The following is a 17,772-nucleotide window of genomic DNA, read 5'->3' on the forward strand; positions in this document are numbered from 1 at the left end:
TTTTACTACTTACGTATAAAATACTACACGGTCTAGCTCCATCCTATCTTGCCGATTGTATTGTACCATATGTCCCGGCAAGAAATCTGCGTTCAAAGGACTCCGGCTTGTTAGTGATTCCCAAAGCCCAAAAAAAGTCTGCGGGCTGTAGAGCGTTTTCCGTTCGGGCTCCAGTACTCTGGAATGCCCTCCCGGTAACAGTTCGAGATGCCACCTCAGTAGAAGCATTTAAGTCTCACTTTAAAACTCATTTGTATACTCTAGCCTTTAAATAGACCTCCTTTTTAGACCAGTTGATCTGCCGCTTCTTTTCTTTCTCCTATGTCCCCCCCCTCCCTTGTGGAGGGGGTCCGGTCCGATGACCATGGATGAAGTACTGGCTGTCCAGAGTCGAGACCCAGGATGGACCGCTCGTCGGGACCCAGGATGGACCGCTCGCCTGTATCGGTTGGGGACATCTCTACGATGCTGATCCGCCTCCGCTTGAGATGGTCTCCTGTGGACGGGACTCTCGCTGCTGTCTTGGATCCGCTTGAACTGAACTCTCGCGGCTGTGTTGGAGCCACTATGGATTGAACTTTCACAGTATCATGTTAGACCCGCTCGACATCCATTGCTTTCGGTCCCCTAGAGGGGGGGGGGTTGCCCACATCTGAGGTCCTCTCCAAGGTTTCTCATAGTCAGCATTGTCACTGGCGTCCCACTGGATGTGAATTCTCCCTGCCCACTGGGTGTGAGTTTTCCTTGCCCTTTTGTGGGTTCTTCCGAGGATGTTGTAGTCGTAATGATTTGTGCAGCCCTTTGAGACATTTGTGATTTGGGGCTATATAAATAAACATTGATTGATTGATTGAAGAAAACATCTATACGTATGATGACTTTGTAGATCTTTGTAAGACAGCATCAAGACAGATTGGTTTTCCTTTGTTCTCTCAATATCGGCTAGAAGTGAGTTACTAGGTTTTGCCTTTGGACGGGAGTGCTCAGGACCTTCGTATTGTGAGGCAGACGCACCAACCCCTCTGCCACCGTGAAGCCCTGACTCTGAATAAGTACGGTAAAAGGAAGATGGCTTAATGCAGGGGTGGGCATTACGTCGATCTCGGAGGGTGTGTCAGTCGATCTCAAGCCAGGCATTAAAAAATAGACATAAAAATGAGCAATCATCAATCATACCAAGACTTCACTTTCGTCAGTTGTTTGACATTCTCGGCACCCGAGGATCTTGTGAGATGACGCTGGCTGCTGCGAGCTCATATTTAAGAAAAAAATCACTAACAGGGCGTATTTTTTGGTTCTTTGTTGTTGCTATTTTTGTATTATGACAATTTATTATTGGATCATGTTGTACTGCATTTTAATCGTTTGTTCTGTGGTTGTGTGATGTTTTTTGCCTGGACCCCAGGAAGAATAGTCTCCACTGCGGTGTAAACTAATGGGGATCCTTAATAAACTAAACTAAAATCGTCAATGCACAGTACAAGTTATATTCCGTACAATTGACCACTAAATGGTAACACCCCAATAAGTTTTTCAACTTGTTTAAGTCGGGGTCCACTTTAAACAACATTAAACTGCCTCCAATTGTTGCTCGGAAGAAATAAAATGATAAAACTTTTTTTCTACATATAAAAAGTGCAACATTAAACAGTTTCAAGTCAACTCAGCCTCAGATTAACTTTCCCCCAGCCTGGCTAATTTTGCAGTAAGAGGATATATGGGCCTATTGTTCTTCCACCATAGAAGTGGGTCAAAATCTAGTTTTAATGCAATACAGCAGGGGTGGGCATTACGTCGATCGCGATCGACTGGTCGATCTCGGAGGGTGTGTCAGTCGATCTCAAGCCAGGCATTAAAAAATAGACATAAAAATGAGCAATCATCAATCATACCAAGACTTCACTTTCGTCAGTTGTTTGACATTCTCGGCACCCGAGGATCTTGTGAGATGACGCTGGCTGCTGCGAGCTCATATTTAAGAAAAAAAATCAGTAACAGGGCGGACGCAGAGAAACACATTTTATTTCTAGAGACTCCGTACCTACTGTCAAAACTCTAAAGACCGACTGCACAGTTCCTGTCTTCACCATAAAAGACCTGTTTCATCCTGCCTGTGCTAACAAAATAAGAGTCTCAGAAAGCTAACAAGCTACGGAGTTTGATGCCAATGTATTTCTCCCCCGCCCTCAGCGACCGCTTTCTCACTTGCTTGCCCACCCGCACACTCACTGACGTCACTCACCTGCTGCCAGACATTAAAGGGCCACACACATATGCTACTCTCATAACAAAGTGTTTAAAAACCAGTATGCAAGTTGGACAAATGAGATGCCAAATCCAACCACTTTCATGTGGTATTGGACAGAAAGGAGGACTTTTTTTTCTCCTCCATTTGAAAATGCGGACGTTATCAGGACGTTATCAGGCGGTATAGCTCGGTTGGTAGAGTGGCCGTGCCAGCAACTTGAGGGTTGCAGGTTCGATTCCTGCTTCTGCCATCCTAGTCACTGCCGTTGTGTCCTTGGGCAAGACACTTTACCCACCTGCTCCCAGTGCCACCCACACTGGTTTATATGTAACTTAAATATTGGGTTTCACTATGTAAAGCGCTTTGAGTCACTAGAGAAAAGCGCTATATAAATATGATTCACATATAATTCACATCAGCACCACTGTCTAATTCCAATCAATGCAAGTCATCAGAATCAGGTAATACACCAACTTATATTCTTTTCTTCATGAAAGAAAGGAATCTATGTGTGTTAAACATGCTTGTATTATCATTAAACACCATTAACTTGTTAACAAAAATGTCTCTTTCATAAATAAATAAATATAAATTATAAATAGGAATGAGGTAGATCTCCTCGACTTGGTCAATTGAAAAGTAGCTTGCCTGCAGAAAAAGTGTGAGCGTCCCTGGCTTTACTGTATTGACTATTGAGTATTTTATTGATTTTGGGATAAGCAGCAGAAAATGGATGGATGATACTTTTTCGTCACTTATTGTTTGTCTTTGGTACACTAATGTGTATATTTTAGGCCATTGTTTTTTTGTTTTATTTTTGCAAAAATGTATACAGTATATAAATAAATAAATAAATGGGTTGTACTTGTATAGCGCTTTTCTACCTTCAAGGTACTCAAAGCGCTTTGACACTACTTCCACATTTACCCATTCACACACACATTCACACACTGATGGAGGGAGCTGCCATGCAAGGCGCCAACCAGCACCCATCAGGAGCAAGGGTGAAGTGTCTTGCTCAGGACACAACGGACGTGACGAGGTTGGTTCAAGGTAAGATTTGAACCAGTAACCCTCGGGTTGCGCACGGCCACTCTCCCACTGCGCCACGCCGTCCCTAATGAGGACTTATTGTAACGATTTAATGCAAAGGTCTTCAACAGAGGTACTGAAGGTGAAATGTTTGGTTCATTAAAGTTAAAGTACCAATGATTTTCACAAACACACGAGGTGTGGTGAAATTATTCTCTGCATTTGACCCCCTGGGAGGTGAGGGGAGCAGTGGGCAGCAGCGGCGGCAGCGCCCGTGAATAATTTTTGGTGATTTAACCCTTAATTCCTACTATTTTTATATCTATTTTTATTTTTCTTAATTCCTACTATTTTCTTAATTCCTACTATTTTTATATCTATTTTTATATTGCTATTTTTATCTTTGGTATGAAAATTATTAAGTAACAACATTTATTAGTATTTTTTGGTTCTTTGTTGTTGCTATTTTTGTATTAGTATCAGTAGAAGCATTTAAGTCTCATCTTAAAACTCATCTGTATACTCTAGCCTTTAAATAGACCTCCTTTTTAGACCAGTTGATCTGCCGCTTCTTTTCTTTCTCCTATGTCCCCCCCTCCCTTGTGGAGGGGGTCCGGTCCGATGACCATGGATGAAGTACTGACTGTCCAGAGTCGAGACCCAGGATGGACCGCTCGTCGGGACCCAGGATGGACCGCTCGCCTGTATCGGTTGGGGACATACATCTCTACGCTGCTGATCCGCTTGAGATGGTTTCCTGTGGACGGGACTCTCACTGCTGTCTTGGAGCCACTATGGATTGAACTTTCACAGTATCATGTTAGACCCGCTCGACATCCATTGCTTTCGGTCCCCTAGAGGGGGGGGGTTGCCCACATCTGAGGTCCTCTCCAAGGTTTCTCATAGTCAGCATTGTCACTGGCGTCCCACTGGATGTGAATTCTCCCTGCGAGTTTTCCTTGCCCTTTTGTGGGTTCTTCCGAGGATGTTGTAGTCGTAATGATTTGTGCAGTCCTTTGAGACATTTGTCATTTGGGGCTATATAAATAAACATTGATTGATTGATTGATTGTATTATGACAATTTATTATTGGATCATGTTGTACTGCATTTTAATCGTTTGTTCTGTGGTTGTGTGATGTTTTTTGCCTGGACCCCAGGAAGAATAGTCTCCACTGCGGTGTAGACTAATGGGGATCCTTAATAAACTAAATAAACTAAACTTAATGCCACTAGAATTGCAATTTTCCCAAAATGTCAGATGCATAATGGAAGGAATGGAAAAAAAAGTAGGGATTTGAGTTTAATTAGATTGTCGTGCCAATTTAGCCAACTCAGACTTGTCTGCTGCTAATTGATTCATCGGCAGGGAATGCAGCTCTCTCACTTTGGCAAATTCTGCAGACAAAATTTGAAAAAGCTGTTTTATTAGCTGGGTCTGCAAATTATACCACTTTTTTTTTTTTTAACCTAATGTTTGGTAGAAAATTTGCAAGACCAGCGCGCTGCGGGCATAAAAAGTCAAATGTGTCTGGGATCTTCATTTATTTACTCTGCGAGGCTCAAGTAACTCTCCCGCACATATTTTGGTATTCATAACAGGAAGGACTTGCCTCCGTTCACCGAGCATATTTCTTTGACAGCTGTTTGCTCAGCAATTGTTCGAGTCCTTTTTGGAATTTCACCCAGCTTTTTAGTCCACACCGAACAAAAAGGGAGCAAAACGGAAGGAGATTTTCATTCTAGAAATTTCAAACATTCTTTGTCTTTGGCTGGAATGAAAATATTCACACATGAACTTCTTTTTGATGCCTGTCATTGTATGAAAAAAAGTGTGTTGCAGTGACCAGATTGCATTGTGCATGTGTACCACTTCTAGACTACTCACTTGAGTGGAACACACACACATGGAAGCACAGCTGGCCTAACTATTAATGTACTCAAACACACACACAGAGTCCAGACATTATTAAGGTTCATTGTGTCAAAATTCGAGGCCACAATGGAACCAGAACCTAAGCTAGTATATTTCTGGAGGAAAGTACAACTCCGCCTGATTGATTAAAGCGTTTTCTCTCCACTTCTGCCACAGCTATAAATAAATAAATAAATGGGTTGTACTTGTATAGCGCTTTTCTACCTTCAAGGTACTCGATTACTGTAACGTATTATTTTCGGGTCTCCCCATGTCTAGCATTAAAAGATTACAGTTGGTACAAAATGCGGCTGCTAGACTTTTGACAAGAACAAGAAAGTTTGATCACATTACGCCTGTACTGTATATACCTTTATATACATATATACATAACATATATACCTGTACTGTATATACCTTTATATACATATATACATACATATATACCTATACTGTATATACCTTTATATACATATATACATACATATATACCTATACTGTATATACCTTTATATCATATATACATACATATATACCTATACTGTATATACCTTTATATACATATATACCTATACTGTATATACCTATACTGTATATACCTTTATATACATATATACCTATACTGTATATACCTTTATATACATATATACCTATACTGTATATACCTATACTGTATATACCTTTATATACATATATACCTATACTGTATATACCTTTATATACATATATACATACATATATACCTGTACTGGCTCACCTGCACTGGCTTCCTGTGCACTTAAGATGTGACTTTAAGGTTTTACTACTTACGTATAAAATACTACACGGTCTAGCTCCATCCTATCTTGCCGATTGTATTGTACCATATGTCCCGGCAAGAAATCTGCGTTCAAAAGACTCCGGCTTATTAGTGATTCCCAAAGCCCAAAAAAAGTCTGCGGGCTATAGAGCGTTTTCCGTTCGGGCTCCAGTACTCTGGAATGCCCTCCCGGTAACAGTTCGAGATGCTACCTCAGTAGAAGCATTTAAGGTCTCACCTTAAAACTCATTTGTATACTCTAGCCTTTAAATAGACCTCCTTTTTAGAGCAGTTGATCTGCCGCTTCTTTTCTTTCTCTATGTCCCCCCCTCCCTTGTGGAGGGGGTCCGGTCCGATGACCATGGATGAAGTACTGACTGTCCAGAGTCGAGACCCAGGATGGACCGCTCGCCTGTATCGGTTGGGACATCTCTACGCTGCTGATCCGCTTGAGATGGTTTCCTGTGGACGGGACTCTCGCTGCTGTGTTGGAGCCACTATGGATTGAACTTTCACAGTATCATGTTAGACCCGCTCGACATCCATTGCTTTCGGTCCCCTAGAGGGGGGGGGGTTGCCCACATCTGAGGTCCTCTCCAAGGTTTCTCATAGTCAGCATTGTCACTGGCGTCCCACTGGATGTGAATTCTCCCTGCCCACTGGTGTGAGTTTTCCTTGCCCTTTTGTGGGTTCTTCCGAGGATGTTGTAGTCGTAATGATTTTGCAGTCCTTTGAGACATTTGTGATTTGGGGCTATATAAATAAACATTGATTGATTGATTGATACTCAAAGACGCTTTGACACTACTTCCACATTTACCCATTCACACACACATTCACACACTGATGGAGGGAGCTGCCATGCAAGGCGCCAACCAGCACCCATCAGGAGCAAGGGTGAAGTGTCTTGCTCAGGACACGACGGACGTGACGAGGTTGGTACTAGGTGGGATTTGAACCAGGGACCCTCGGGTTGCGCACGGCCCACTCTTCCACTGCGCCACGCCGTCGGTGGGTAGTAACGCGCTACATTTACTCCGTTACATTTACTTGAGTAACTTTTGGGATAAATTGTACTTCTACGAGTAGTTTTTATGCACATACTTTTACTTTTACTTGAGTATATTTATAGAGAAGAAACGCTACTTTTACTCCGTTCCATTTATCTACATCAGTGGTTCCCAAAGTGGGCACACTTTTGGGAACCACGATCACAATCATGTTTTCCAACCAGACAAGCTCCCGTTTTTAAGCTGAACCTTTTTAGCACATTCACCCTTTTTGTGTTTCAATTTATTTTACACCACTTGTTAAATTATTAATGTGTTAATTTTTAACATGTTAGACCCGCTCGACATCCATTGCTTTCCTCCTCTCCAAGGTTCTCATAGTCATCATTGTCACCGACATCCCACTGGGTGTGAGTTTTCTTGCCCTTATGTGGGCCTACCGAGGATGTCGTAGTGGTTTGTGCAGCCCTTTGAGACACTAGTGATTTAGGGCTATATAAGTAAACATTGATTGATTGATTGATTTTTCTGTGGCGGTCATCAGTCCCGCTACACGATTAGTCATTATTGGGTTCCCATTAGGTACTTTTTACATATTTGACCAACTCTGGTCAACTTATTTACATTTTAAGTTATTTCACTGTCAGCATTTTATTTTGAACTCATTCAATCAATCAATCAATCAATGTTTATTTATATAGCCCCAAATCACAAATGTCTCAAAGGACTGCACAAATCATTACGACTACAACATCCTCGGAAGAACCCACAAAAGGGCAAGGAAAACTCACACCCAGTGGGCAGGGAGAATTCACATCCAGTGGGACGCCAGTGACAATGCTGATTATGAGAAACCTTGGAGAGGACTCAGATGTGGGCAACCCCCCCCCCTCTAGGGGACCGAAGCAATGGATGTCGAGCGGGTCTAACATGATACTGTGAAAGTTCAATCCATAATGGATCCAAGACAGCAGCGAGAGTCCCGTCCACAGGAAACCATCTCAAGCGGATCAGCAGCGTAGAGATGTCCCCAACCGATACAGGCGAGCGGTCCATCCTGGGTCCCGACGAGCGGTCCATCCTGGGTCTCGACTCTGGACAGTCAGTACTTCATCCATGGTCATCGGACCGGACCCCCTCCACAAGGGAGGGGGGGGACATAGGAGAAAGAAAAGAAGCGGCAGATCAACTGGTCTAAAAAGGAGGTCTATTTAAAGGCTAGAGTATACAAATGAGTTTTAAGGTGAGACTTAAATGCTTCTACTGAGGTAGCATCTCGAACTGTTACCGGGAGGGCATTCCAGAGTACTGGAGCCCAAACGGAAAACGCTCTATAGCCCGCAGACTTTTTTTGGGCTCTAGGAATCACTAATAAGCCGGAGTCTTTTGAACGCAGATTTCTTGCCGGGACATATGGTACAATACAATCGGCAAGATAGGCTGGAGCTAGACCGTGTAGTATTTTATACGTAAGTAGTAAAACCTTAAAGTCACATCTTAAGTGCACAGGAAGCCAGTGCAGGTGAGCCAGTACAGGTATATATGTATGTATATATGTATATAAAGGTATATACAGTACAGGTATATATGTATGTATATATGTATATAAAGGTATATACAGTACAGGTATATATGTATGTATATATGTATATAAAGGTATATACAGTACAGGCGTAATGTGATCAAACTTTCTTGTTCTTGTCAAAAGTCTAGCAGCCGCATTTTGTACCAACTGTAATCTTTTAATGCTAGACATGGGGAGACCCGAAAATAATACGTTACAGTAATCGAGACGAGACGTAACAAACGCATGGATAATGATCTCGGCGTCTTTAGTGGACAAAATGGAGCGAATTTTAGCGATATTACGGTATAAAACTGTATAAAACTGGGTTGTTTTATACAGTACATTCATATCTAAGGATCCACATCAGTGTACATGCAGTGCTACTGAAAATCCTCTTTTGTACCCTCAAAGTACGTGGACATGACCATCTTTGTCATTGCACACTTTTATTATTGAGCGGACTTGATCTTTCCACCTGGGGGCGGTGGAAAGATCTGGGGGGGGCGGTGAGGAAGAAGGGGGCGGCAGTCCGAAGTCAAGGTCAGAAGTTCGAACGTTTGTTTGACGATTTGTACACAACACGTGCAGCAGGACGAGTCAGTGGACGACGCATCAGGGTCCGGTTACCACACGCCGCTCTGGCCCAGTCAGATCCGACAGCATAGACTACAAAAGCAAAAGCTCAGGTTTGTAATTTCAAGCTTGTAATGTTCAGAATTTTATCTTATAATAAAAACCGCATTCTGGCGGTCAACATCATCTTGAGTTTAAGTCAACATGAAATTGGGGACTCGCCGTGTTGTGTTGTGTTGAGCTGGTTAGGGTGGTGCATTCACTGATATATATTGTTACCAATGTATATGACTTTGTACCTGTGTGTGCATGTGTGTGTGTGTGTGTGTGTGTGTGTGTGCATTTATGCGTGTTCACGCGTGTGTCATTGTGTGGGTGGCGAGGGTGGCGTGCCTTAGATCACGACCGCCACCATTTTCTGTGAGTAAATGGAAGAAAATACATAGCTCTGTTGGTAGAGTGGCCGTGCCAGCAACTTGAGGGTTGCAGGTCCGATTCCCGCTTGTGCCATCCTAGTCACTGCCGTTGTGTCCTTGGGCAAGACACTTTACCCACCTGCTCCCAGTGCCACCCACACTGGTTTAAATGTAACTTGGATATTGGGTTTCACTATGTAAAGCGCTTTGAGTCACTTGAGAAAAGCGCTATATAAATACAATTCACTTCACTTCACAAAATGAATGTTGTCATTTTTGTCTTTAAGTAGGCCTATTTATGAAATGCGATAGGAATTCACTGGAGAGCCAAGGGGGCGCCAGCCTGCAAAAGTTTGGGAACCATTGATCTACATTCAGCTCGCTACTTTTTTTAATTGATCTATTAATGTTTGTTTTGGTTAATGACAGAGCTTCAAAGTAGGAACTACACATGCCTGCGTTTCACCAATCACATGCAGTCACTGGTGACGTTGGACCAATCAAACAGAGCCAGGCGGTCACATGACCCGACTTAAACAAGTTAAAAAACGTATTCGGTTGTTACCATTTAGTGGTCAATTGTACGGATTATGTACTGTACTGTGCAATCTACTAATAAAAGTTTCAATCAATCAATCAAAAGTGTAAAGGAAAAAAGACACTTTTTATTTCAACCGTACTTCCCGTCAAAAGCCTAAAGACTGATCGCACAGTTCCTGTCTTCACAATAAAAGTGCCGCTCCATCGCGCCTGCGCTAACAAAATAAGAGTCTCCGAAAGCCAGCGCAAACAAGCTAGCAAGCTACGGAGTTTGCCGCCAATGTATTTCTTGTAAAGTGTATAAAAATCAATATGGAAGCTGGACAGAAAAGATTAAAAAAAACAACGACTTTCATGTGGTATTAGAAAAGGGGAGCTTTTTTCTCCCCCATTTGAAAACGTGGACGTCTGATTCCAATCAATGCAAGTCATCAGAATCAGGTAATACACCAACTTATATTCTTGTCTTCATTAAAGATAGGAATCTATATGTTAAACATGCATGTATTATCATTAAAACACCTTCAACATATGAACAAAAACGGCAAAATAAATAAATATAAATTATATACTGTATATATATATATACATATATATATATATATGATATGTGTGTGTATAAATGATATGTGTGTGTATGTATATATGAGGTAGATCACCTCGACTTGGTCATTTATTAAGTAATTGATAAACGTTGAAAAACTTCTTGGGGTGTTACCATTTAGTGGTCAATTGTACGGAATATGTACTGTACTGTGCAATCTATTTTCTCCCCCATTTGAAAACGTGGACGTCTGATTCCAATCAATGCAAGTCATCAGAATCAGGTAATACACCAACTTATATTCTTGTCTTCATGAAAGATAGGAATCTATATGTTAAACATGCATGTATGTTCATTAAAACACCTTCAACATATGAACAAAAAGGGCAAAATAAATAAATATAAATTATATACTGTATATATATGTATGTATGTATATATATATATGATATGTGTGTGTATATATATGTATATATGAGGTAGATCACCTCGACTTGGTCATTTATTAAGTAATTGATAAACGTTGAACTTATTGGGGTGTTACCATTTAGTGGTCAATTGTACGGAATATGTACTGTACTGTGCAATCTACTAATACAAGTTTTAATCAATCAATCAATCAATCAATCAATCAATCAATCAATCAAATCAATGATTTTATTTTAATGTACTATTATTTAATATATATTATTGTTTTAGTTGCTTTAGAGATATTCCTGGCTGTGAATTTGCTTATTGCTATTTTTATGTTTTTGTGCATTACTTGTTGCCGTAATCATTAAACGAACAGGTTACTCATCAGTTACTCAGTACTTGAGTAGTTTTTTCACAACATACTTTTTACTTTTACTCAAGTAAATATTTGGGTGACTACTCCTTACTTTTACTTGAGTAATAAATCTCTAAAGTAACTGTACTCTTACTTGAGTACAATTTCTGGCCACTCTACCCACCTCTGGCAACGATACAACAGACATATTGGACAAAGCTGAAGGGCTGCATATTAGAGTGAGAGACCGCTGGGGAATTTTTTTTCACCCTCTGTCGGCACCAGAAGGCATGCAGATGTCGTCAAACCAAGCACAGGGCCAAGCCACAGGAGTAATTAAAGCATAATAGCCAAGCAGAGGTGTAATAAAAGGGGATACCTGCTCCATCCAGAGAGTGAAAGAGCGCTGGTAGGAGTCTTTCTTCTCCAGGTGCAGGTAGGTGTTGAAGAGGATGAGGTAAATGTAGCGCTCCAGGTACTGCAAGCTCTGCAGAAGAAGTTGATGGCACTCTTCTCCGACTTGCACTTTTGATCTAAGGAAGAGGAAAAAGCGGATTTCTGTTAGCTAAGGGTATTATACTGCAGTGCTGTACCTTTCAGGAAACGTTAGAAGCGTCAAGGAAGGGCATTAGGGGCGTGGGGAAAAAAATCGATTCGAATACAAATCAAATATGTTGTGCGATTCAGAACCGATTCTCATTTTTTTTAAATCCATCCATCCATCCATCATCCGAGGTCGGGTCGCGGGGGCAACAGCCTAAGCAGGGAAGCCCAGACTTCCCTCTCCCCAGCCACTTCGTCTAGCTCTTCCCGGGGGATCCCGAGGCGTTCCCAGGCCAGCCGGGAGACATAGTCTTCCCAACGTGTCCTGGGTCTTCCCCGTGGCCTCCTACCGGTTGGACGTGCCCTAAACACCTCCCTAGGGAGGCGTTCGGCTGGCATCCTGACCAGATGCCCGAACCACCTCATCTGGCTCCTCTCCATGTGGAGGAGCAGCGGCTTTACTTTGAGTTCCTCCCGGATGATAGAGCTTCTCACCCTATCTCTAAGGGAGAGACCCAAACTCATTTCGGCCGCTTGTACCCGTGATCTTATCCTTTCGGTCATGACCCAAAGCTCATGACCATAGGTGAGGATGGGAACGTAGATCGACCGGTAAATTGAGAGCTTTGCCTTCCGGCTCAGCTCCTTCTTCACCACAACGGATCGGTACAACGTCCGCATTACTGAAGACGCCGCACCGATCCGCCTGTCGATCTCACGATCCACTCTTCCCTCACTCGTGAACAAGACTCCTAGGTACTTGAACTCCTCCACTTGGGGCAGGGTCTCCTCCCCAACACGGACACAGTCGCCACCTCATCGCAGTGGGGCACCTTTTGGATCCCAAATAAATCCAGGCTCGGGATCTTTCTGTGTGGAGTTTGCATGTTCTCCCCGTGAATGCGTGGGTTCCCTCCGGGTACTCCGGCTTCCTCCCACCTCCAAAGACATGCACCTGGGGATAGGTTGATTGGCAACACTAAATGGTCCCTAGTGTGTGAATGTGAGTGTGAATGTTGTCTGTCTATCTGTGTTGGCCCTGTGATGAGGTGGCGACTTGTCCAGGGTGTACCCTGCCTTTCGCCCGATTGTAGCTGAGATAGGCGCCAGCGCCGCCCGCGACCCCAAAAGGGAATAAGCGGTAGAAAATGAATGGATGGATGGATGCTCAAAACAAAAAATAATGACTAAAAAAATCCATGTATTAATGAATTATTTTCAAAGCTCCAATTAGTTCAAAAATTTCACTTTAAAATGTTTTATGTGGTAAATATTGCATATATTGTGCAGTTGCCATATAAAAACAAAGATGTCTTTGACAAAAGGGCATAAAACAAACAAAATAATAGTAAAAACGTAACTTAATCTCGTAACTTAAGTGTTGAAAGTAAAAAAAAAAAACCCTAATAAAAATTTATCACTTTCTGAGTGGGGCACCTTCCATCCATCCATCCATTTTCTACCGCTTATTCCCTTTCGGGGTCGCGGGGGGCGCCGGCGCCTATCTCAGCTACAATCGGGCGGAAGGCAGGGTACACCCTGGACAAGTCGCCACCTCATGGCAGTGGATCCCAAATATATTTAGTGGTATTTTATTTATCTTTTCACTGTCATTACTCAAAAATAATAAAGAATTAAAATCAATGGTGTCCAGCATTATTGATCTTTTAGGGCTCTAATTACTAAATACTCTATATTTCTGTATCATCAATCAATCAATCAATGTTTACTTATATAGCCCTAAATCACTAGTGTCTCAAAGGGCTGCACAAACCACCACGACATCCTCGGTAGGCCCACATAAGGGCAAGGAAAACTCACACCCAGTGGGACGTCGGTGACAATGATGACTATGAGAACCTTGGAGAGGAGGAAAGCAATGGATGTCGAGCGGGTCTAACATGATACTGTGAAAGTTCAATCCACAATGGATCCAACACAGTCGCGAGAGTCCAGTCCAAAGCGGATCCAACACAGCAGCGAGAGTCCCGTTCACAGCGGAGCCAGCAGGAAACCATCACAAGCGGAGGCGGATCAGCATCGCAGAGATGTCCCCAGCCGATACACAGGCAAGCAGTACATGGCCACCGGATCGGACCGGACCCCCTCCACAAGGGAGAGTGGGACATAGGAGAAAAAGAAGAGAAACGGCAGATCAACTGGTCTAAAAAGGGAGTCTATTTAAAGGCTAGAGTATACAGATGAGTTTTAAGGTGGGACTTAAATGCTTCTACTGAGGTGGCATCTCGAACTTTTGCCGGGAGGGCATTCCAGAGTACTGGAGCCCGAAACACCTATGGATCTTGTTTTGTCATGTTATGTTTTTGTTTTTGGACTCTTGTTTCCCGTTTTACACTTCCTGGTTTTGTTTATCCATAGTAACCCATTAGTTTCCACCTGGTCTCCAAGTCACGCCCAGCCCTCAGTCCCACACCTGTTCCTAATCATCATAGCTGCTGTTTGCATTCTGCTTCATGCCTTCACGCCCCCTCAATCACCTTGCTATCCACGCCCCTTGTACCTGTCACAGTAAGTTTTTTTTCCTGTTAGTTATTCATAGTTTTGCCACAGTGCAAGTTTAAATGAGTTCATTGTCTTTCATGCCACCGAGCAGTTGTTTTGTTTTCCTGATTGTATTTTTGTAGCCACGTTTTATACCTCTTTGTGAGCGCCCTTAGTTTGTTTATTTTTTGTATTTAGAAGTCCAAATAAACATGTACCTTAATTCACGCCTGGCTGGACCTGTAATCCCGCTGCGTCGAAGGAGCACACTCAATCCTAGTCCGAGCCTGACAATTTCAGTTTTACTATTAAAAAAAAACAAAGATGTTTTTGACAGAAAAGCCATAAAACCTTATTTTTTTTTTATTTTTTTTAAAGTTAATAAAAAATTACTAATAATACAAATTTGACTTATTTTTAACATTTTAATAACTGAGACCCTTTATGGTCCCCGGGACCCCTAAAGGTAAAATACATTTTAAAAATCCATATATTTTATTATGGTTTGAAAATGAAAAATACTGTACTGGCTTCCTGTGCACTTAAGATGTGACTTTAAGGTTTTACTACTTACGTATAAAATACTACACGGTCTAGCTCCAGCCTATCTTGCCGATTGTATTGTACCATATGTCCCGGCAAGAAATCTGCCTTCAAAAGACTCCATCTTATTAGTGATTCCTAGAGCTCAAAAAAAGTCTGCGGGCTATAGAGCGTTTTCCGTTCGGGCTCCAGTACTCTGGAATGCCCTCCCGGTAACAGTTCGAGATGCCACCTCAGTAGAAGCATTTAAGTCTCATCTTAAAACTCATCTGTATACTCTAGCCTTTAAATAGACCTCCTTTTTTGACCAGTTGATCTGCCGCTTCTTTTCTTTCTCCTATGTCCCCCCCTCCCTTGTGGAGGGGGTCCGGTCCGATGACCATGGATTAAGCACTGGCTGTCCAGAGTCGAGACCCAGGATGGACCGCTCGCCTGTGTATCGGTTGGGGACATCTCTACGCTGCTGATACGCCTCCGCTTGAGATGGTTTCCTGTGGACGGGACTCTCGCTGCTGTCTTGGATCCGCTTGAACTGAACTCTCGCGGCTGTGTTGGAGCCACTATGGATTGAACTTTCACAGTATCATGTTAGACCCGCTCGACATCCATTGCTTTCGGTCCCCTAGAGGGGGGGGGTTGCCCACATCTGAGGTCCTCTCCAAGGTTTCTCATAGTCAGCATTGTCACTGGCGTCCCACTGGATGTGAATTCTCCCTGCCCACTGGGTGTGAGTTTTCCTTGCCCTTTTGTGGGTTCTTCCGAGGATGTTGTAGTCGTAATGATTTGTGCAGTCCTTTGAGACATTTGTGATTTGGGGCTATATAAATAAACATTGATTGATTGATTGAAAAATATCAAAATGGCCCCCGCATGCTTTAAATTTTTCCGTGTGCGGCCCTCTGTGGAAAAAGTTTGGACACCCCTGTTCTATATGTTATGGTTATCCTCGTATCCTCGCTCATCCATGCAGACTGGACACTGGCCGAGAGTTGGTTGGCGGCTGTCTTGGTTGCTTTGTTGGGTCTGCTCCTGTCTCTGGCCATGCTCCCTCCACCCCAGCGGACGATGGCGTGGAACACCGCAGAGGCCACCACAGTGGATATGTTTCTTTTACTTTTTATTCATAGCTGTATGTAGAAGTGTCTGCTTGTATCTGCTGCTTTAATGTCTTTGATGTCCTACTTTGATGTTTGATGTTTCCCTCTTACACACATGTAAGCTATGGCTATGAGTTGTTGTTTTTTTCCCTTGGCCTCAGTCTGCACCCCCACTCCAGGGCCCAGGCTAAGACCGATTTTTTATTTTATTTTATTTTATTATTTTTTTTAATTTATTTTAATCTTCTATTTTTTTCTCCCCCGCCCCTTGTTTACCTGTATGTCATCTTTTTTGTAAGGGGCGCTGGAAGCCGGCAGACCCGTCAGCGATCCTGTTCTGTCTCCCTGTAATGTTTGTCTGATCTTGAATGGGATTGTGCTGAAAATTGTAATTTTCCTGAAGGAACTCTCCTGACGGAATAAATAAAGTACTATCTAATCTAATCTATTTGAATGACTTTTACCATAATATGTTCCTTCTCAGTTGGTTATTTATGCGTCATATAACGTACACTTATTCAGCCTGTTGTTCACTATTTATGATAAAAACGGTTTAACCTTTACTAAAAGACGAAGGTGATAAAAACACGATTTATCGTGTCAGGAATGAAACAAAGCGAGTTGACTAAAATGCGTGTCCAAAACACATGCTGAGGTTCATTTTTGGTTTAACTCCACCAGGGAAGTGCAGCAAGGGGGACACATGTATGTTAGCAGGGGTACAGTTGGGATCAAAATGATTCAACCCCCACACAATTTTGGTGTTTTAGCAAGTTGGTCATTCATTCCGTATTTTTTTTATAGTCATATCAAATAAAGATGTGTCAAATAGACAAATGCAACTTCAATTGTAACACTGTACTTTACAAAATACCAAAAAAGGACATTTGTCATTGACAAAATGATTCAACCCCCTAGTTCCATGCATCTTTAGTACTTCGTAGAACACCCTTTGGCAGTAATGACATCCTTCAAAGGTGATACATAAGCTTCTTGCAAGCATCTACAGTATTTTAGCCCATTCCTCTTGGGCAAAGGCCTCCAGTTCATTCATATTCTTGGGCTTGTGTGCTGCAACTGCCTTCTTCAAGTCCCACCACAGCTTTTCTAGAGGATTTAGGTCTGGCGACTGTGAAAACCACTCCAGAGTCTTCCAGCCCTTCTTCTGCAACCACTCTGATGTTGATTTGGAGGTATGCTTGGGATGGTTGTCCTGTTGGAAGGTCCAACGTCTCCCAAACCTCAGCTTCGTCACTGACTTCATGACATTTGCAGCTAATATATCCTGCTAGGAAATAGAATTCATAATGCCTTGAACGCGCTGGACATTCCCGGTACCTGAGGCAGAGAAACAGCCCCAGAGCATGATTGACCCCCCACCATGCTTAACAGTAGGCAAGGTGTTCTTCTCTTTGTGAGCTTCATTTTTTTTCCTCCAGACATAACGTTGATTCATAGGCCCAAAGCGTTCCACTTTTGTCTCATCACTCCATAGAACAGTTTCCCAAAACCTTTGGGGTTTGTCCAGATGACTTTTGGCATACTGGAGTCTATTTTTCTTGTGCCTGGTAGTCAGAAGTGAGGTGCGCCTGGGAGTTCTGGCATGGAGGCCTTCATCTCGTAGTGCGCGCCTTGTTGTCTGGGACGAAACCTGCGTTCCCCCCTCTGCAATGT

The 17,772-nt window shown here is 42.6% G+C and overlaps 1 protein-coding gene and 1 long non-coding RNA gene across 4 annotated transcripts in view; both read right to left on the reverse strand.

Moving 5' to 3' along the window:
- The window catches only part of LOC133558415 (uncharacterized), a 45,682-nt gene extending 33,756 nt beyond the window's left edge, over positions 1–11,926 (reverse strand). Inside the window, exon 1 of the long non-coding RNA XR_009807947.1 lies at positions 11,793–11,926. This is a non-coding gene — a long non-coding RNA (uncharacterized LOC133558415). The remainder of the gene's footprint in view (positions 1–11,792) is intronic.
- The window catches only part of pald1a (phosphatase domain containing paladin 1a), a 400,383-nt gene that overhangs the window by 171,515 nt on the left and 211,096 nt on the right, over positions 1–17,772 (reverse strand). The window lies entirely within an intron of this gene.

Source organism: Nerophis ophidion, linkage group LG08, assembly GCF_033978795.1.
Source record: "Nerophis ophidion isolate RoL-2023_Sa linkage group LG08, RoL_Noph_v1.0, whole genome shotgun sequence".
Classification (NCBI taxonomy): domain Eukaryota; kingdom Metazoa; phylum Chordata; class Actinopteri; order Syngnathiformes; family Syngnathidae; genus Nerophis; species Nerophis ophidion.